Source organism: Corvus brachyrhynchos, unplaced genomic scaffold, assembly GCF_000691975.1.
Source record: "Corvus brachyrhynchos isolate BGI_N302 unplaced genomic scaffold, ASM69197v1 scaffold223, whole genome shotgun sequence".
Lineage (NCBI taxonomy): Eukaryota > Metazoa > Chordata > Aves > Passeriformes > Corvidae > Corvus > Corvus brachyrhynchos.
In genome coordinates, this window is record NW_008237174.1 from 1,352,276 (window position 1) to 1,374,632 (window position 22,357).

The window sequence follows — 22,357 nt, forward strand, 5'->3', positions numbered from 1 at the left end:
CAGCAGGAAGGAACCTGCTGTCCCAGCTGCAAACCCACAGTGCCAGGCAGAAGAGCTGCTTGAACATGCTATACAAATATCAAAGTCTCTTAAAGTCGAGTGGATACTTTCTATTGCAGTCTTCCTAGTATATGCACCTTATTTTCCTGCGGTTTTTTTTTTCTACTGCAATTATCTTAACTCAACAATATAGTTATCCATGCTCATCATCTACATGCTGCCCTTACAATGTTGTATTTGACTGCTGAGTTCTAAGAATTGGGCAGACTTAGTGCATTTATACGGACTTACATTTCAAAGGTGTTGACATTTCTCGTGTTGAGAAAGGGTTGAGCCTTGAGGAGTAGGGCTATCAGCCTAGGCTCCACTGTCAGCTTTCAGCAAGGGTCCTCTGACTATTGCAGACTTGAGGGTTTGTGAGCTCTGAGAGCATCCTCTCACAGAGATGCTGGTTGCAGCCTGCTGCAGTCCAGGAGTGTTCAAGGTGCCTCCTGTAGGACCCCTGTTTATAGGGTCACAAGATGATTGGTTTTAGTCACAGTGAAATTCTACCCTGGCCACAATCCAGGCTGGTAATTACTGGTGTTTGCAAAGCTCCAACATCAATGTTTTCATGCCAGTCTGGTTACAGTTCAGGTAAGGAATGTTCCAGGGCTCTCAGGGTGTGACTGACTATTCCCACTCTCATCCCCCACCTTAGCCAGGCACCAGGAGTTCCTGGTACAGTCAGTGCTGCTCCCACCTTATCCATGCAAGGGTTCCCAGTACAGTCATGGGCTGCTTCACCACTGAACCCACTACACAAAGACCAAGGCCTGACAGAAATTCTTGAGATCATGCAGCAGATCATATAAAATTTTTCTTTAACCAAGGCAGAGTTCCTGCAGAGATATCTTTGTGTAGGGGCAACTTTCAAGGCAACTCTTTACGACAGTGAGCAGCATATGTAACCAAAAGTATCACCATTTATAGTGAGTCATTGGCACTAAATGTAGAGCACTTATTTTACTACTTCTGGCTCATGCTGAGCTAAATTTGGAAGACAGAATAGGCAATTCCAGTTCTTATTATGGGTGCTGTGCTTTTTTTGGGTATCTGAACTGCCACATGCCCCTTTTTGCTTGAAAACTGTGGCTTTTGTGTTGTCTTTGTTTAGTTTTCTTCATTCCCCAGTTATTATCAGGGGTTCAGTGAATACTGTACATCACAGCCTGAAAGACACACACTGGAGTCTCTGGTCACACTTACTGTTCTCTCTCCCTTTCAGAAATGTTACATGTTCCTTATGTTGCCCATAGCCTCCCTCTTCCCAAGACACTGAGGCAAAGATCTTGAGCAGCATCTCCCTGACTGAATACCTCACTGACCCTGGGGTTTGTTCCTATCTCTTCATGTTCTGGGTGCTGAACTAACACATCTGGCTGTTCAGGACATCAACAGGGTGTCTCAGAGTAGGAGTTAAAACAGACTCCTGAAGGCCCCTTTCCAGTGATCTCTCTCCAAAGTGGATTTCTCCCAGAGGGAAGATTTCCTCTTGCCTATGAGGATATCTGCTCACCAAAAATTATTTGAACGAATCCTTGAAGGCTAGCACCTTTTAATTTACTTCAGCTGATGATTAAATTTGTGTTATTTCCAAAATATGCTTTGCTTCCACATGCTCTCCTGCCGGCTGCATTCAGACACTTCCATGTCAGTGGATAATGTCTCTGGTCCTGCCAGTCACCTCTCATATCCTGCCTCACTGAGCCCTACCAGAACTGTGACTAGTCTGGCTGTTGGGGAGCAGATGCCATGGCAGTAAAGATGCTGTGCTTTATTCTGTATTTTAATACTTGCTGTGAACAGGGCCCTGAGGGACTGCAAGTCCCAGTCAAGGATGAGCTACCTTCTGCCTTTCAGTGCCTTGCACATGAAAATAGCTGGACCAGAATGCCTAATGCTTTCTAAACTACCTCAGACTTGGACGTGCCTCAGGCACCAGTTTCAAGCCACAGAACTATCAGGACAAGCATCTCAGTGGCAATCACTCCTGCTCCTTCAGTCTGTTACTTTTCCTGCAGTGGGTTGGTTTGGGTTTCTGTGAGCACATTTCATTGACTAAAAATTGGTCCCTAAAAAAAAAAAAAAAAAAAGAAGAAACTCTGGAGTGGGGCAGTGCACCAAACTCCTTGTGAGCTGATAGGACCCATTTATGCTGGGCCTTGCAGAGAGCACACATGTTGACAGAAGGTAGAACCTTTTTAGTTCAGTCTCAGTTGTCATCACTGCATTTTACCTGTTTTCACTCTGAAGACTTCCTTGGAAAAATTCTTCCTCTGACTTTTGCAAGGGTGACTGCTAGAGAGCATTTTGAGACTCTCCTGCTGTGACAACTCCCTTCAACAGCCCTTTCATAAAACCAAAAGAACAAATGCATTGGAAAAGAGCTTGTTTTACCTGTTTCCTTTGAAAAGTTTGTAAATGTTACTTTTAGTGTTTAGCTCCTAAAGGTCAATTATTTCTTTTCTCTTATAAACAAAATTGGCCAGCTAGGGAGAACAGACGGTATAAAACTGGATATGGGACTTTGCCACTTCTCATTTGATGGCAGGACCTGCAGGCCACTGGTTAATAGCTTGCACCAGCAGTCTCTTCCTTCTGAACCCCAGCATTTGGCATTGAGCTATCTCACCGGTTCCCACTGCCCTGGTATTGCCTCTGCTGAGAACACTTGATAGAAATACCTGGAATTTACTTCTACACCTTTTTCCAGAGGCTCCTGCCATCTTTGAGGATTGTCAGTTGTGTTATTCCTTCTGACAGCTCTCCTTTATCCATCCTCAGTGGGCTGTTATAAGTTTGTTTCCCATGATAATCCTTTCTAGTGACATTTTGCATGCATATTATTTTCTCCAAAAGTTTGCGTGCAAATTTTCACGGTAGATTGAATCTCTGCAGCTGAACTGGTGCATTAAGCTGGGAAAGTAGAGTGTATAAGGAAAATGCACTCCTAGGAGTTGACTTTAACTGGTGTTATAACTGGGTGCTGCTGTCTTTCCATTCACAATTTACAGTACAAATGTCTTTTGGTTCTGCAACCCTTAAACACATAGGAAGGAGACAACTAATTTGCATGGGTAATCTTATGAAAGCCATCTTTGTAATGAAGTGCAAACTGTGATTCCATCCACTGTCACTGTATTATGCTACTTCAATAGGCTTTCATTTCATTACTAGAAGTCAAGATTCCCTTATTAAACTTTTCTATTAAAACAGAGTGAGAAGGAGCTTCCAAAGTCCACATTGCTTCAGCTATGTCACTTGTATTATAATGTAATGTACATAGACAAATAAGATATCCCATTGTATTTGCCTATGGGTGTTAAATATGCCCTTGAAACCAAAGGCATAGTGAAGCATAATAAAAAATACCATAGCAAGACAGCCTGATGGCACAACTTCCATTATTGGCTCTGTGAAGCAAGGTATTGAAAACTGAAGGACTTTAGGAGGCTGAGAACATCCTTAGCAAACTGCCTATGGGTATAATCCATTCCTGGTCCATGAGCTGGGCTGAGTTCACTGAGATAAGCTAATAGCAAATCTCTCTCCACGGGTGAGCAGGCTGCTGTCAGCCATAACCTTGGGACAGAACTGCAGTACTTCAGGTTGCCTAGGAAGCTTTATCCTAAGACTTTCTGTACTTTGACAGCTTTAGGAGGAACGGGTATTTCGGGTATTTTGGTGGGACTGTGCTTATCTGCTGGAACAGATACTTCAGTGGTGATCTGGTCATTGCCTGAGGTGGTGTGCTGAACACTCCTGGTGCTCTTGGGAAACACTTGGGAGAAAGTTGGAATGGATATGCCAGGCAGACTGCTTAAAAATGGGAGAACAAGAAGAGAATATTTGTGATGCAGGACAATGCAGGTCAAATTCGAATAAGCTATAAAGATCCCTGTGTTTCTCTCTAGAACTGTGTGGAAAAGAACTGTTCTGTGCCAGGGGTGGGAATTACAAAATCTCTGAAGTTGGAATAAAATACAAATGATTTGAAGTGCCCACTGAAGGTGAACCTGAACCCCTAGTGGTGGGGCACCTGCTCCTTGGTACCTGGGAGCATGTGAATCAGTGCCCTTCCACATGGTGGGCTCTGCTAGAGATATGGATTCTTTTTTCATCCCATTTCACTATTCTTGGCTGATGACTAGTGATTAGGATTAGTGAGGTCCTTTCAAACATTTCTCCTGCCTTTCATATCTCTTAAGGAAGGTGGAACATCACATTCTTTTTTTCTTGTAATGGTTTACCTCCCCTGTGTTACTTCTTCTTAATAAAGCTAGTGCAATTAAAAGGTCATTATTTGATCCTTGTGGAGAATCTCTACTGTGCCATATCTCCTTGTGGCTGCCAGGAATGATCAGCCTCAAGTGACTGGAAGTTGGGCAAAGCTGAGGACAGACAATAGCAGAGATCCTGATGTGGATATTGTTGATCCAAGGCTTGAGGTGCAGCTGGAATTTTCCCATAATGCAGAACAGAAGCACAGATATTTCCAAGGATGACAGAGTAGCTTGCTGGGGTTCTTGAAAATATTTTTCTGCTAAATGAACGTTCTGTTCTCTGTGGACTTGACTAAAAGAACAGATCATAATATATCCTAGAAGTAAAAAAATAATCTTCTTCAAGCCTGTTTGTCAGCAAAACTCTAGAAGCAGCAATTAAAAATACTCTAAAATGTTGGGGGAAAACTCTAGACTTGCTGCTCATGACTGGACTTTAATTCATACTTTTTTTTCTATATTGAAGAGGTGGGACCTTTCCTAGATTGATTTTTTCCATTCTAAATGTTATGGAATTATTAAGCAACTTTTGAGAGTGCACTAAATTTATGGCCATTATTTTCTAATGAATTCTGGTTGAACTGACAACTTTAATCAATTCTACCTTTCAGAAATGTAAATAGGAAGGAGAAAGAAATAAATAATGTTTTGACCACAAGGCAATGCAGCATTTGGAAATGAAGCTTGAAATGTCCAACTAAGTTGCGTTAATGAAATATCAGGCCTCAACTTTGTAACCCTGGTTGGGATGTCATGGAACCCAGTGCTGGCATGTGGAGGCTGTCTTGGAGATTTCCTTTAATCTTCCAAGCTGGCAGGGTATGAAAGATTAAAATGCTCTGGATCTACCAGACTTGCCACCTCTAGTTCAGGCTAGTTATTAATGTGCTATGTGAACAGCAATTCTTTATTAATTGTACTGCTGGCCAGTGATCAATGTGACAAGCTTAGCAAAGAGCACAGTTATTCATCAGAGAGTTGTCAAGTAGTAATTGCCCTCATATGCATTAGAATAAGGCAGTGTGAGAGTCAGAATGGGCAAGCTTTTAACCTTTTTTGGGGCAGGTGTCAACAAAATTAAAATCTGCTAAGGTACTAGTAAATAAATAAATTGGAAAGGCATTTATTTGCTCTGATACTATCACACCACTATAAAGCAAGACAAAGGGTCATACTTTAGCAGCATTTATATTTTTAAATGTTTTTTGAAGTGTTTTCAACAAATTCTTTTCTGTATACACTGTTATCAGTTACACTTTTGTAAGGGCAGGTACAGGGCTTGCAGTTTTTTCCTTATAAAGAAAAATGGAATAGTTGAGATGTAATGTTGTAACTGTTCTTTAGACTATAAAATGTACAATTGTGCAACCATTGTTACAAGCAGAATTTATTTAGATCTGCCATGACATTCTTTCACCTTTTGTGGGAAAGCACATCAGTAATAAAATGTCAATGCTTTTCTTTCTGCAGAGGTGAAGACTTACACTTTTCACCAAAGACTGCTATTTTTGGGGTTTTCAGAAGCCCTGTGGAAGTGGCAAAGGTAAGGCTGAATGTGTAGTCTCTGTCCTGGTCCCTGCTGTACCTGAGAGTATTAAACTTTCTCACATTATGTGTTGCCCCCATCATCCAAGATAACTGTATGCTTCAGCTGTGGTGCTTGCACAGGCTGTCTGCTGGGTGCAGTGCTGCTTTGCACATGTATGTGAGTAAGTGTCTTGCCTTATAACATCAATTGTCATGGAGCTTTGTACTTCAATTTATGTATAATACATGCACAGACAGGACTCATCTTTTAGAATGCACGCTATCTGCGTTTTGTTTTGCTTTTACTGTGCTTACTTTGTTTTCATGAGTTCCTGTGAACCTATTGAACTGAAGATTTAGAGTGAACCTATCCCAGAAGTTAACGTTTCAGAATACAGCTGAGGCTGAACCTGGCTGTAAATGATAGTTTATTTATCATGCACCTTAATGATGGTGTGTTAGGCTGGTTCTCTAGGCCTTCCATCTAACACATTTCAGATTGCTAAACTCAGTAGAAGAAATCACAGAATCCTAGAACGGGTTGGGTTGGAAGGGACCTTGAAGGTCTTGTTCCAACCCCTGCCATTGGAGATGGGGCAGCCACAGCTTCTCTGGGCAACCTCTGCCAGGATCTCATCACCCTTACAGTCAAGAATTTCTTCCAGATATCTAACCTAAACCTTCTCTATTTCACTCTCCCTTGTCCTTTCTCTACATGCTCTTGTAAAAAGCTCCTCTCCATCTTTCTTGTTGGCTCCCTTCAGGTACCAAAGGCCACATTTGAAGCTTCCCAGATGGAACAATCCCAATTTTCTCAACCTTTCCTCATAGCAGGGAAGCAGGGTGTTCCACCCCTCCACTCATCTTGGTAGCCTCCCTCATAATAATGGATTGAGGTCAGAGATGGGCCGATTGTGGAATAAAGTTAAGATTTGTTGAAAAATAGAGCACTTTGGTAGGAAAGGATGAGCAAAGGACAGCCAGTATTTAGGCTATTGAAAGGAAAGCTGACAATGTATATAGTTTAGACTTGCTCATGATAGTCCATAGCCTGTGTGATAATGAGACCTGTTCAGATTGGATTTCCTTGGCATTCAACAGCATTGTTTTTAATGATCTCATCTGGAATTTCTGCTTCTGCCTTGCTAGACAAAATGATCTCATCTAAATACTGAGGAAAATGCTGATAGAGACCACTTTATCACACTCCTAATGCATGTTATCAAGATAAGATAAATAAAATGTTCTGAAAGTAGGTATGAGAGATTCTTTGTCCAATTTCAAACCCACACAAATAGACAAGGGTGAAACCATTAGTGTGATCAGCTTAGAAAGAAAATGAGCAGTGAACGTGAAGTGGGAGGAAGGAGAATTCATTTATGGAACACACTGAAGCATCAAGCAGAGGACTGTTTAGGCATTTCTGCTCTTTCTAGTAAAATGAGGCACAACTGCTGGAAACTGTCTCATGCTTTACAGTATAAGTGTATATTTTTATTGCACATGATACAAGGCAGCCAGTGTTTTATTACTTAAAGAACAAACTCAGACAAAAATCTTAATCCACACATGTAGGAGGGCATTGTCAAGAAGAAATATTCTGAATGGCAGAATCTTGCAAAGACTCAGCTCAGTGTGTAAATTAGTAAAGCCTCATCTCAGCTTCCCCAGCACAAGTGTGAGCAGTGCTCAAGGCACGTAGTCATCACTGCAACCTGTGGCAAGACAATTAACTTGAAAAAAGTATTCCTTGCAAATTCTCTGCAATGTGTTTTTTCTAGCAACTCATTCAAATGCAACTTGGTTTAGCCAAATTCTGACATCCAGCCTTGAAACTCTTTGCCTCAATGCCTGAAAAATTTTGTTGACAGCCTTATAGTCTGCTTTGACAAGTGTCAGACCGGCTGCTACAGTTTCTCTTGTTCCCTGATTCCTCCTCATCACTGTGTTTACCTACAGTTTTTGATACTCTGGCTAGTGTTGGTGTGGTCTTCAGAACACAGGAATTTAAGGCTGAGTATCCTGGCTTTTGTATGTCACAGTAAATTAGAGGATTTAAATCAGTGCAGTTCTAAAAATAAATGTTCCATTTATTATTAAAATAAATGAAATAGGAGAGTGAATTTGTTTCACCATTTGTTTTCTGTAGACAGGTTTTATTCTGTTCTCTATTGGGTTAAACCGGGGCCTTTGACCCTTGAATAATGGAGCAGTCATCAAAGAGAGAAGAGTTTTGAGGAATAAACATGGTAGCTTGATAGTAATGCCTGAGCAGTTAAAGCTTTCAAATCGACTGGTGCTGTTATCTGTTTTAATATTTCATGGAATGAGGGGGAGATTTTCATACCCTGTGGACAGAGGCAGATCCCAGCATGTTTGTGCTTGTGTTGTACAGGGATGTAAGCAGGGGTGAGGAAATGCTATGTCTGTATTCGAAATGTGCTGCCTTTCCTGAATAGCACAGAACTGTGCTGAGTACTGAAGGTGAACAAATTAAAACTAAGTGTATTTTTAAGAGTTAATCTTGTGTGTGTAATATCTGCACTGAAAGCCTCGTTTTTGGGCAGCTCCCTGCAGGCAGGAGATACAGAGCAAAATTCCTGTCTGATATTACACAGGAGATCATATTGAATTTATCATCCCTTTGCTCTGCTCTTTTGATCCTTAGATTTTCTTTAGCTAAAGGTTATGGCTTTTAATGATAAATTTAGATTCTATAATACATAGCTGGAGACACCAAGCAGTCAGAGCCTTGAGTACATACATGGGGATTACAAGGTAATATTTTTTCTGTCAGGATATTTTTGACTGTGTTTTTTTGTCCTGAGATAGAGACGAAAAATTCTCCAGGTACTGTTCTGTTCCTGGACATCAGGAATTGATAACATGCCCTTTGAATAGTGAGCCCCATCCAGACATGAGATGAAATTCAGGGCAGTCCAAGATGCTTCACTTAAAAAAATGAAACTCCTGAACTAAAGGTGGGGTGGAGAACTGAAGCCCTGAAAATGACAGCTGTGTTTTATTTCTTCCCACCATGCACAGGTTGCAGCTATTTCAGTGTTCAGCATCATGCCTGACCATTGTAGTGCTTGACATCAAATAACCTTCCAACCCAGCTGGAAAAAAACAGCATTTGATGGCATTTTCCTTCATAAGCAGAGGGAGCTTGGTAGGCCACCTGACCAGCTCTGGGTAAAGTTCAGCTGAGGGACTTTTGTATGATCTTTCAGCTGGAAAGCACAACAGAAGAGGAAAGGTTGTGTGCTGTCAGAAGTCCTGTGGGTCAGGCAAGACACCAAACAAGTGGCTGAATGTGTTAGTTGTAAAAGGTCAGATTTTGATCTGTTAATCTGATGTGAGTTAAGAGTTTTTCATAAAATTAAATTCTTACAAACATCTTACTCAGTTTTCTTAATTACATGGAGTTTGAGGTATATTTGGTAAATATTTCTAAAGCAGTATCTGCTCAGATAGGCCTGATCCAAACAAACTGTCAGTTGCACTTCAAACCTTTTCCCTTAGTCTGCCTCCAATGTCTTTTGCAGTGTGGACTTAGTGTGACCCTCCAGGTGACAGCAACACATGGCATGGCTGTCCACAGCCATTCTGTCTGGCGTTCCCTCTTCTGTTTTCTTCTGTTAAGCTTCTTCATCTGTTGTTACTAAGAGTTTCAGGTTTGGAAGAATGGAACAGTCTCCAGGAACCCAGGAGAGTATGGGTTCATTCTGCCTCTAGTATTATACACACATGCTCCTATATGTGTGCTATATAGTTTGGCCAAAATCCAACTGGAACTCAATCAGCCTAGTGCCACAAAAGGCATTAAAAAGTAAATACATAGCAGTAAAAGGAGGGCTAAGGATAATCTCCCATCTTTATTGCATGCAGAGGAAAATATAGTGGCAAAGGATGAGGAAAAGGCTGAGATACTTAAAGCCTTCTTTGCCTCAGTGGTTAGTAGTAACTCCAGTTGTTGTCCAGGTACACAACTCCCCAAGAGGCAAGACAGGGACAGGGAGCAGAATGAAGCACCATAATCTGGGGGGGAATGCTCAGTGACTTCCCACACCACTTAGACACACACAAGTCTGTGGGGCCATCTGGCATTCTCCCAGGGGTACTGAGGCAGCTGGTGGGAGTGCTCACTGTCCATCATTTACCAGCAGTCTTGGCTACTGGGGAGGTCCTGGCTGACTGGAGGTGAGCAACTGTGATCATTAACTACAAGAAGGGCCAGAAGGAGGCTCTGGGGAACTTCAGGCCCGTCAGCCTGACCTTGGTGTTGGGCAAGGCTGTTTAGTCTGGAGAAAAGGAGGCTCAGGGAGGACCTTACTGTTCTCTACAACTAGCTGAAGGCAGATTGTAATGAGGTGAGGGTTGGTCTCTTCTCCCAAAGAACAAGTGACAAGACAAAAGGAAACAGCCTCAAGTCGCACCAGGGTTTAGATTGGATGCTAGAAAAAAATTCTTCATGGAAAGGGTTTTCAAGCATTGGAACAGTCACCACCCCTGGAGGGATTTAAAAGATGTGTAGATGTGGCACTTGGGGATGTGGGTTAGTGGTGAGCTTGGCTGTGCTGAGGGAATGATTTGACTTGATGAACTTAAAGGTGGTCTCCAACCTAAGGATTCCGTAGCTCTGTATGTGTGTGTATGTACATACACATATGAATGAGACTTATTTCCTCATACACTAAGCTTTGTGCTTCCCTTTTGGAATATTTCTTTCTATTTTGCAGTGTCATAGTGTATAGATGGGACAACTGAGATCAGGAGCTGTCTGCTTTGGTACTTTGCAGGAATCCACAGCATATCTTGAGTTCACTCCAGGTGAGAGAAAGAACACAGTGAAAGGAGTGTAACCCCTTGTTAGGAGAGTAGAGGTTATGTCAGGGAGGAATAAAATGCTCTGTCCAGATTTTTAAAAAAGACAAACAATTGTCAGATGTTTCTGTCCCATCCTTGTGCCCAAGCCACAAAAGAAGTCTTCTTAAATGTCTTGTTTGATCCATATGCAGTCCTACTTGGTATCTTAAGTCATGCTTATATTAATATCACTCTAAGATTAGCAATTTCCTGTAGGAATATTTGAATTGCATATCATAGACAATTAATATAAAAGTCTTTTTGTGGTGCCTTTCATCTCAAGAGTCTGAGAAATTTTCAGTTTTGAAAAAAGAAGATGAAAAAATGTTCTTTTTCTGGTCTTTTTAAGCTTTACTGTATTAAAGAGCTCTTGTGGTTGGCATCACACCATTAAAAAGTCAGAAGCTGATAGCCACGATATTTCATGTGTGGTAGGCTTTACAACAAATTACAACACTGACTGCTGAGACTATCTAAGTTGCTGGAAAAATGGATTTAATTGTCCATTCTGAAACTATTTCCAGGATCAAATAGAATTTCTTTAACTACACATGCTCTTTATAACCCTGGTTCAATTCCGTTGCAGTAAATCTGAGGGGAGAGCAGAACGGCAAGTTAAAAACAGCACTGAGGTTTTATAGCACCAACATTAAACTATATGTCATCTTGAAATTAAAGTACTGGGCTGAAAGGTTTTCTACTTACAATGATTTGTTACTACGTGGATATCTAATTTGCATTTTAAAATCTCTTCCTGCCCAATGGCCAGGAGCATGGTGTGTATGTGTGGAGAGGAGTGTGTGTGTCTGTGTGGAGGGGTCTGTTTCTTTGTGACCTCCATTGGCCTTTTGAATTTTGTCTTGCTCAGGTTTGAAGAAGTTCCTCCCATTTTGTGAGAACTCTGTTTTGTTGCTGTCACCAGCTACATAGGCTATTAAATGACTAGTGGGGACAAAATAAGAATTAAGCACAAAATCATTGAAAATCAAATCCAGTAAGGACTGTAAAACAGCAATGTGTGTTCATATATGAAATTAGTACAGACACTTCCATTTTGTCCTTGTTTAAGTGGTTGCTGGAGATTCAAGGCAATGGAAAATTCGGCCTCTTACACTGATTCTGGAATATATAAACATTTTGACACTTGATATTTGTAAAGTCCAATGGTAAAGGGCATTGCTCTCTGTAAGCTGTATATGCTTGCGTGTAAGTTGCCTGGAATGGGAAAGGTGCTTTCTTCCTTATGTCAAAGGAGCCTGAAAAAATGCTTTTCTGCACCCTGGCTGACTCTCTTACCAGTTCTGATACTCCTGGCTCGTTCCACCAGCCTTGGGCAGTGAGCTGCTCCCCATGTCGCACTCAGGTGCGTGTCTTGGGTTTAACTGGCTTTTAGCTTGTGAGTGCCCAGCTTGGTGGTGCAAGAGGTCTTGTTCTCCCTTGCTGCTTACTAAGGTTGTCCAGTTCCTAAGAGCACTTTTGTGGTGAGACCTTGAGCCTGCAGGTCTGTGACAGGGGGCTGTTGCCCCCACATAACCTACTGTTGTACTCAGCAGTGCTCCGAATACGTGCAGTGGCTCTCAGCATCATGCACCAAAGTTTTTTTCCTGAAGTAACTCAAAAGTGAAGCATCTGAGGGTGTGATTTTCTTTTTTCAGCTTTGGAATGAGCAGGGTGACTGAGATGTATCACAGAATGGTTGAGGTTGGAAGGGACTTCTGGAGGTCATTTGTCCCCCAGCAGGCAGGCTGAAGCAGGGCCAGCTGGAGCTGGCTGCCCAAACCATGTCCAGATGGCTTTTAAATGCCTCCAATACTGGAGATTCTACAAACTCTGTGGGCAAGCTGTGCTAGTCACCCTCACAGTTAACAAAGCATTTCCTTATGTTCAGCACCTCCTGTGTTCCAGTTTGTGCCCATTGACTCTTGTCCTTTCACTGGGCACCACTGCAAAGGGCCTGGCACCACCTTGTCAACACCTTCCACTCAGGAATTTGTATGCATCAGTAAGATCCCCTTGGGCCTTCACTTCTCCAGGCAGCACACTCCCAGCTTTCTCAGCCTTTCCTCATATGTGATGGGCTCCAGTCCCTCAGTCATCTTGAGGACCCTTCATGGGGCTGCCTCCAGCACGTTCATGTCTCTGTTGCACTGTGGAGCCCACAGCTGGACCCAGCACTGCAGGTGTGACCTCAGCAGAGGGGAAGGATCCCTCCCTCAGCCTGATGGTGATGGTCTACCTAATAGCCCTCTTTGGGCCAAGGGCCCACTGCTGGCCCATGTTCAACCTGATGTCCACCAGAACACCCGGGGTCAGTGCAGAAAGGAGCAGGTTTGAAGCCAGAGGGTCTCACTCTTGGCTTCAGGCATTGCCTATACCTCCCTAGGGCTGGTCTCTAGGGAGCCCTGGCACTGCCTGAGCTCTTACAGGGGAAGAGCACAGGAGTTCAGCCCATGAGAACAAACAGATCTCCTCCCCTCAGTCCCACCTGGAGCTGTGATAGGCTGAGGTGGATTGCCTGGCCTGCAGGTCTCTCTGCACGATCGCCTTTGCTTAGGAGGGTAGGTAAATGTTTGAACATCAGCCTTGTGATTGCTGTGAAGGGCATTTGATCTCAGGAAGTGTAATTGAAGGGATCAACACAGGATTTGGAGATGGGATGTGAATTTTTGACTGGCAGTTCAGACCTGTGGTGTATTTTATCAAATAGGAGGGTGACTATTTAAAAATATTTTAAAATACTTTTAAAAATATTTAAGGTAATTTTTTAAAATTATGAGCATAATCACTGCAAAGCCCATGCTCATTTTACAGTATATTTGTAATTTCATTATTTAAAGAGCTTTTTATTTTCATGTTTATCCCCTGGGGACTTTACAAACTGTGATCTAGTCTAAAAATGTGAGATTCCTTCTGAGAATACTTGCTGTGCCAAAATTTGGGGTTTTTTCCTTTTTGAAGAATGAACAATGTTCAAATTAGATAATTCCAGCATTTAAGAAGCAGTGTGGGGAAAAAAGAGAGGAGGAAGTGGCATGGCAGGGAGCATCTTCATTGTGTTTTTTTCTTTTGAAGGGAGAAGATTAGTGAATCAGTGTAGTGTGTTAACAAAATTTTTCTGCAGTTTTGTATCATAAGTCATAAAGGACATGAATCAAATGTGGGTTTATTTAAAATACATTAACAAGGCCTTTGCAAAAAATTAACTTGTAAAATGAACAGAACAATTTTCTCCTGTATTTTTGATCATTCCTTTTTAAGCAGTGAGCATCTCAATTCCTGGAATGCGTGAAGAACAGGCTTTTTATTTGGAGATGTAGAGAATTTCGCTGTCAGGAAACTGAGTTATGTTATAATAGAGTAACAGTGTATTAGGCCTTGGTAAACCAGCTGTGATAAATCTAAAACTGAAATTAATTAAACATGACTCTTCCTAGATTTTTATTTGTTGCTTTTGCCTGTTATTTTTAGTCCTGTCCACTTAAGATGGAGTCAATAAAAAGCCAAAGCGCTGCAAGAATGTGACTACTCTTTGCTTACGTAGCACCTCAAGAAGCATGGCAGGATACTTGTGAGACAGCCTGTTCTGAGAACTTGATATTCTGAAGAACTAAAAGATTTGGGTAGCTTACCTAGCTGTCAATTTTTCAGGGTTTTCAGCCAAGGTTGCTACTGCATGCCAAATCTTGCAGAGGCTTAATTTGAGATACAGCACCCAGCTCAACAAAACTGTGTCTGTCCAAAGCAGGACTGAAGGTGATAAAATTAAATGAATAGCTATGTTGTTTCCAGGGTAATCAAATTCAGTAGTTAGGAGTTCAGTAATATGTAGTCTTTTATATAGCCCCTCAGTGTTATAATTAATTCAGTCTTCAATTTGGCAGGTTGTGGATTATGGTTAGATTATCACCCTGATGTGTGCCAGCTGGGCTTCATTGCACCTTAAGGCCTTTAATTTGAAGATTATCTGGAGCCTTGATCCTAATGCTGGTGACCTCTGTTATCTCTGGTCTTCAGAAAGTGTTTCTTTGCTGGTCCATTTGCACTGAGGAGCACAGCAGGCAGCCATCCACAGTATTTGTGGAGGTTCTGCTAATGACTTAGGATCAGCACCTACCCTCCAATTACAGTTTACTAATCTGTAAACTAACAGCTGCTGGGGTCTCTGTGGTTTTTCAGAAATGTGATATATTTTCTGTACCTAAATGAAGAACTGTGGAATGGTTTTGATTAGGAGTTAGGAGAGCTACAGGTACAGTGGTGCTCTCTGCCTGATTAGCTAAGTCTAAACCTTTAAAGTAGCTGGCTTTAGAAGTCAGTCAGACTGGGAATTGAGCAGGGATATGTTTTTAGGGCAGTCTGTGAGCAGAGAACAGAAGAGGTCTATCTAAAAAATAAACTCAGCTGCTTACTGTTTATATGACCATATCCTTGATCTAACATGAAGTTGTTGCCTCCCTTCTGTTCAATGGAATTAAGATTAAAGGCTTGTTTGAGTTTTAAACAGCTCCATGGGTAAATGCAGATTTCTAAGATATAGACCAAAAACCTTTAAAAAGACCCTTTCAAAAACCAGGTATTGGAAACCCTTTTCAAAATACTGCTATTCCTATAAACTTCCCTTCACACAATATTATGTCAAACAATTCACCACTTATGACCCCACTCCGGAGGATTTGGGCACTGGGGCACTGGTTGCGATGGTGCTCTTAGATGTATCTGTTCCAAACTCAAACTTTACCTCAATTTTTCGCCACTGTAAATAAAAGTCAGACTACAGGCTGTTAGCATTAATTTGTTTCTGCTCTGTGCAACTTGCTGGAGGGTGGAAAGAAACATTCCAAGTTATGTGGCATTATTGACAACAAATACATTCATGGAGAAGATTTAAACATGAAAGGAAAATAGTGCCAAGGGGCTGTGTGGCTCTGGCTTTGAACCATAGCAGGAGCCTGACCCTATATCTGATACAGCCAAACTGTTTGCTGCTGCTGTTTGTAATGTCATCCATAGAATTACTTTGCAACTGGCAGATTTTAGGTTCTGGCTCGAACTGGGATGTCGTGCACACCCATGAGTTAGCATCTCTGCTGATACAGTAGTAGATAAATTTCCTCTGTGTTGTGCTCTCCCCATAGCTCACATTACTGGTAATGGGAACTTAATGAATAAATCCCACGGCAAGCACAGCACTGAACTTAATTCAAACTTGTGAAGAATCTGAACTAAATATTTTATTTTTTTTTTTGTATCCTCAGATAGGTTCCTTGAGTAGAGGCTTGCCCCAAACTTTCAGATGTCAAAATGTTCTAGGAACAGCACCTTTTTATTCAACTGATACAGTCATAAGAATTCAAACATCCTTTGGGGAGTGCACAGCTTATACCTAAAGATTATTCCAGTTACAGGAGTTTGTTTTAAAGAGGATTTGTGTATTCAGCACAAGCTCTGGATTTACAGCATTTAACTTGCAAGTTTCAGTCAATGGGCTCTCTGCCCAAAACCTCTAAAATACTTTTCCAAACCACAAAACCAACAAGACTCCTTCTGAATCAGCTCTCAGACTCCAATTTCATTACTTATTTACTCTGAGCCTTTTCAATTAGTCTGGCAATATTTCTAGGAAGTTACCAAAATGGGGTACTGAGCCAATAAAAAAAGAAAAAAAGAATCCTTTCTGTCATGGGATATTTGTTGCACAAAATGTCCAGAAAGTACCTCTGAAGCTGCTTCAGTGCAGTGACTTCACCTGCTCAGAGCCTGAGCACTACACAGAGATATTCACAGGGACCTGTGAAGCTGCCTCCCAGCAGCAGGGGTGATGGACAAGTTGCCAGTTCTATTTATGGCTTTCCTTGTAGGTAGCTCTCCTACAGCTTTTCTCACAACATGTTTCCAAAAATTATAAAGTGCTGTACACAATTTGTCTTTCTAATCCACATTCTTTAGCGCTATTGAAATAACAGGATTTTTTGTTCTTCTTATTTAGCTATGAAACTGGTGGATAATCCTTTCTAGTTAATCCAAAATATTCAGACATTAAAGAAATATTTTAATTTAAAACATTTCCTTTAATTTTTGAGGTATAAACAGCTTTGGGAAAAGTATCCAAAATGTTTTATTGAGAATGTTAAAAAAAAAAAAAGAACAAACTTTTGAACTGTATTTTTGCTCAAACTCTTTGTGTTCAGTCCAAATATACAAATAATTGAGATATCAAATTATGGATTTTTAAAGTAAATGCAATAAGGAAAAAATCTTGGCAAGCTCTACTAGTCTCATTTTCCTTTGAGCGCAGCAGAGAAAATTTGGATAAAAAGCAAGCAAAACTTATTTTGTTCCTTTCAGTACAGCCTGTGCCTCCTGACCTCCTCAGGTTGTGCATAGAAACGCCCTCTACAGCTTCAGCTGGAGTTTTGGGAAAACCTTGCAGAGTGTGATCCCTGCTACCTAGGTGTGGCTTGAGAGAGCAATCTCAAAAAATTCAAGACAATTTTTGTTGCAGATCAGTTCTCGTGTCCAGTATGTGAGGCTTAGCACCAGGCTGAACCATTGCCCAGGCCCAGCTCCTCCTTAGGGGCTGCTTCCCGTCCGCTGTCCTTACGGAAATTACGCGGCTTCGGGCCAGCTCGGGGTCATCTGCTGAAGGAGGACCCTTTGGCAACTCCCGGCTTTGAAATCTGAGAGCATCCTTTCAACCTGTGACAAAGCAGGGAGGATGTTCCACAAATACTGCACTGATGCTGTGGAAAAGCCTCTGTGAATAAGTGTCCTCCTGTAGCTGCCACACCTCTGCATTGCAGGGAGTCAACGGGGAAAGACTTTTGACTTCATCTTTTCTGCTCTTCTATGTGATCTAGAGTCTCACAAGTGTTTGAGCCTTTTTTGAAGAGGTGGGAGATTGGGCAAGGGTGATTTCAGCTTCAGGAATGTCTCATTGAAGGGGTTTTTTGATGAAATGAATAATTACTTTTTGTTAAGAAATATCTGTGAGGCAGAGGAAGGGAGTTCACAGCTGGGATCACTTACAAGTAGCTTCCTCACCTGGAAAAATTAATGCAGATTGAAAATGTTATAATGCACACCCAAATGAGCAGTATCCTCTGTGAGAGATTCTCCAGAATTTTCCACCACTGCAAAAACATTGCTTGCCATGTGACTTTCTATGGGGAGGAGTTCCAACAATTTTACTTATTAAGGAAGTTGTGGATCGGAAAACATCCACAACACATTTGTGCAATTTGCCATTTTGTTTTTATTGATCCTCCAGAGTGTCAGACCTGAGCTGGATTTCCATGGCACCATGGAATTTACTGGATAGCCTAAGGTACTTGGAACAACATGTGTAACTCATATTTAAGGGGATAATTGTTTGGTGCTCACCTCTAAAGATGCTGCTGGCATCGTGCTGTTGAGGAGATAAATGTTTCTGCAATGGCCTGTGGAGAGAAGTCCAGCAACATTAAACGCTGAAGTCCCGTGGAGCATCTTTGGGATGTCAGATCCTGTGTCATTAGTGTAAAACAACGAAGTATTTAGGCTGCAACTGTGAATGTCTGTCTGATATTCAAAAAGGCCAGAAAGGTGAGGGCTTTGTCTGATTCATTGCTTAACACAAACCCTTAACATTTTCTGCATCTGCAGTTTAAAGCGTGATTAGCTTCACACAGAAAAATTCAATTTTCTTTATATAATGCTATTATTTCAAACTTTGAAGACTTGATTCTCTCATGTAGGGAGACCTTGGAAGCTTTCTGTTCAGTTCTCAAGATTCTGTCTCCAAACGCTGTTGGCCTTTAGTTCAGTTTCTTCGGAAGCTGAATCTCTTGAGGAAAGCTCATTCTGCTTTGAAGATGTCGGGTTCCAGGCATCTGAACTCCTCAAAACCAAATTTGTTTTCTCATTCAAAGCACCTCTTTGCAGCTAGGGCCCTTTGTTTTTAAAGGGATATTGCCAATTAAAATTGGCCACTGAGGGTAGATATATCAGCTTCAGACCTCTAAATTCTCATGGAAGTGTTTTCTAAGAAAACAAATATTCTCTTTGCAGCATTTAGAACCTGAATATTTTAGCATCAAAAAACTTGTGGTGAAGTGGATAAACAGAAAGCCCTTTTTTCCCTACCCTTCTTAAGCCCCCTAAGTTCTGAGGTGCCAGCAAGTGGCTATACAAAAAATGTTTGCTTAAATTAGCTTTTGCTTAGTTTCTAATTTTCAGTCCAAAACCCAAATGAGCCATTAAAGGAAACCACACTAATGAGATGCACTACAAAGCGAAACACGCCAGGGGCAAAAAGCAGGCTTTTAATTTGTTCAGCTTAAATCTCTAACATCTGTCTGTGATGGACCATGTCACTAAGCACATTAAGAATATCAGAATTAGACTTTTGCGATCAGTGCCTCCTCTGTTTGCCTTTCTCCATTTTCTCACTCATTTTCTTGGCATGCAGTGGTGCAGGAAAATACTTTAAAGGGCAAAGACTCTGAGCTGTAAGTTGAACTTTGGTTTGGATGTGGAGCATTGGGCCTGGTTGCCAATTCCTTGTTCAGTCAGCTTGTACCACAGCTGGAACACACACGCAAGCACTCTCTCTTTCCGTAAACACTGAGTACCCCAGTGCTGCTCAGGAGTCAGGGATGGGTACAAGCGTCTCTTAGAACAACAATCTCAAGAAGGCAGGGAGATGGAGACTTCAAGCAGCAGTAAATCAGAGCAGTTTTGTTGTTCTTCTGTGTTCAGAGGCCTGGTGGGTTTCCTGGGGCTAGTGTTCCTAGGGCTAGTATTTGTAGTCTGAGCTTCCGAAGAGAGAACTTAGGGGCACAGCTGGACTTGTATGGATAAATTCTGCTGTTGATCACAGGACATCTTCTTCTTGAGAATGTCTGGCTCGTGGTGGCTCACTGAGAGCATGAATGTGGCTGGCAGCTGGTAGCACTTGGCAAAGTGTGCCAGCACAGCCACAGCCAGCCAGGCTCATTCATCTGGTTAGGACAATTCTCCCTTTTCTCTTTTCCTCCCAAAAGCAAATGTCTATTTATTCACATTTAGATTGGTCCCAGGGAAGAAATTTAGCACTTTACCTGCCCTGCCATGCAATGCGGTGCCTCACTATGTTTCTGTTTGCACTGTTAACTGGATATCCAATCTTAGAATTGCCCAAGCCAGAGAAATAGGTTGTTTGATCACCAATCCTTGTAAGCAGGCTAAAATGGGATCTAGGGGACCCTAGTATCAGTTGTTGTCTGTAAAACTATTCTTGACTGCCTTCACTGAGGTTGTATCCTGACAAAGTGAACCGTGAGCTCTAACCTGCTCCATTCAAAGTGGTGGAATCTACCCAGATTGTTTGCAGGAGCAGTTTGTTGGGTGGCTCCCCAGTCAGGTCAGGTGTGTACACTTACAATCTGTTGAAAGAGGGCTGTAGTAAGAATTTCTTCTGTGCAGTCACCCTTGATTGTGGGTTCCCTTGTGAAGCACTGTAAGTTTTATCTTCATGTAGCAGCAGCCTTTCTCCTCTGCCTGGTAGTGATTGTTCGTGCTGAGGCTCACTGCCCAGTGGGAAGTTCTGCATCCTAGGCAGGTGACCAGTCTGTGTGCAGAGCTGGATTTGTGGCTGTCAAGTAGCCTGACTTCACCAGCTTCCTCTTTTGTGTTTTTTCTAAAAAAGAGTAAATATATGTGGAACAGGACTACTGTTCTGTCTTGCAGAAATACAGGTTTTGTTTTGCTGAACTTTAATTTTCAGAGAATGTTAGAAAATGCAGGCAATTGTTTCATAAATATTTTAAAATGAAGTAGTATTCACGATTCACAGCTTCTGCTCTGTGGATCTTTAATACTTCATTGTCCTTTGAGCATTTTCATGTGCTGATCTGTCCTTCTGCTTTGCATGTACCTGAAATGGTATCTGTGTAGTCCTTTGCTAAATATAGCAAATGTCAATCCACCATTTTTCTTTACTAAGTTACTCTTTTATAATACTTACAATAAAAATAGGTTTGCATGGAGAAACTTGTGTTTTTAATGTATAAAACTTAATGATGGGAGAGACAAGAATTACTAGCACCATCTATTCATTGAGAAGCAGTATGTGCGTGTATTTGTGCAGAATTGTGCAAACCTCAACAGCTTGAACTATGAGAATTGCTCCTTTTGCAGTTTCCCTCTAATCCCAGGGCACTCTGTCAAGTGAAGTATCCCACCTTTGCTGATTCGTGTCTAAACTCCAAGTAACAAATTCCCATCTTCTCCACTCAGTGCTTCCAGCAGAATCATAGAGAACAGAAATTCCAAGCTGCTTTCTGATTCTTACTGTTTGAGAAAAAATAATATGGTCAGCTTTAAGGGAGGTGACTGAGAAGTTGACTTTGATTTCTGTCTGGAAATGCTGATGGCAAGACCTCTGCTCTAAGAGCAGTGGGGGGCCCTGGCAAGCCTTTTTCATTGGGGGATCTAATCCATCTCTCTTAGGAGGTTCACAGAAGGCATAATCAGATTGTCTAGTCTGATTCACTTGGTGTCAGAGGTCACTGAATTTCATGCAGGTTGCTCTGTAATGAGTCTTATCTGATATTCTCAAGCATTGACAACATCCAAAAGGACACAACACTGGCAGTGGAGCCAAGACCATGAAAAACTTTCCTCTTGAGTGGTTTTAGCTTCTGCATTGTCCTAATTCGTGTCTAAAATTTGACCCCAGTTCCATTGCAGTATTTAAGTGTGCGACTCCATCAATTCCAGTAGTTGCTATCCTTCTAAATATGTCTTGACACCTGGGTCCTTGTGTGTACAGCTGGATTTTCATTCTGTAGAGTAACAATTGCATGGGTGTGTTTGGCAATTGCAGAGCATGTTGATGAAGTGGACTGTAAAATGAATCCAAAGAGGCAAATGGTAATCTGAAGTGAAATGCAAGCAGCCTCTTTCTTATTCCAAATGTACTTTCCTACCAAATTGTTTGGAAATGTCTCCAGTACTTAGAAATTTGGGATGAAATGTTTCATTTGTTTTTAATTCTACAGCTGACTTTCAGTAGTAGTAGGAGGGAGGAGAGGAGGGAAACCTATAATCAGTAATATTAGAGCTGGGTATGATGGAGGACAGAATTTGGAGCTGAATTTGTTATGTGAGAAGGGAACTTGGCCGGTCTGAGCAGTTTTGTTTTAAAGGGGCATCGTGCCATATAACAGGAAGGTATCAGACCTCTCTGAGGCACAGAAGGGGGAAGATTCAGAGCTCTGTTTCTAAATGCCAGGTCTAACTAATCAAAGGAAATGGGATGAGGAAGCTGGGAAATTACTGCCTTAGAAACTCCCAGAAGTTGAAAAAGTAACCAACATCACTGGGTCATGAGTTACAATATCTAACTGCAGTCTATGACTATTTTGTTTTATGAAAGAAGGGAGTATTGAAAAGTAGGTAGGGATAGTCTTAATACTTTGAAGAACGATCCTGTGCTGGCCAAGGAGAATCATCCCCATGAACAAAAGGCTGGTTCACAAAGATATTTCTATGTGGATTCATCAGATTCATCTGGAACTGAGATGCTTTCAGTCTTCTAAACTTAATTAACTTAATGGTCTTGCACTAATACAATTGGATGAGAGCCCACAAATGAATGGTTGAGACAGGATGGACTA

General features: G+C 41.5%; 1 long non-coding RNA gene across 1 annotated transcript in view; it reads left to right on the plus strand.

Annotated features, from left to right (window-relative positions):
- LOC108445322 overlaps positions 1–22,357 on the plus strand; it is a 143,111-nt gene that overhangs the window by 27,280 nt on the left and 93,474 nt on the right. Inside the window, exon 4 of the long non-coding RNA XR_001860139.1 lies at positions 5,796–5,868. This is a non-coding gene — a long non-coding RNA (uncharacterized LOC108445322). The remainder of the gene's footprint in view (positions 1–5,795; positions 5,869–22,357) is intronic.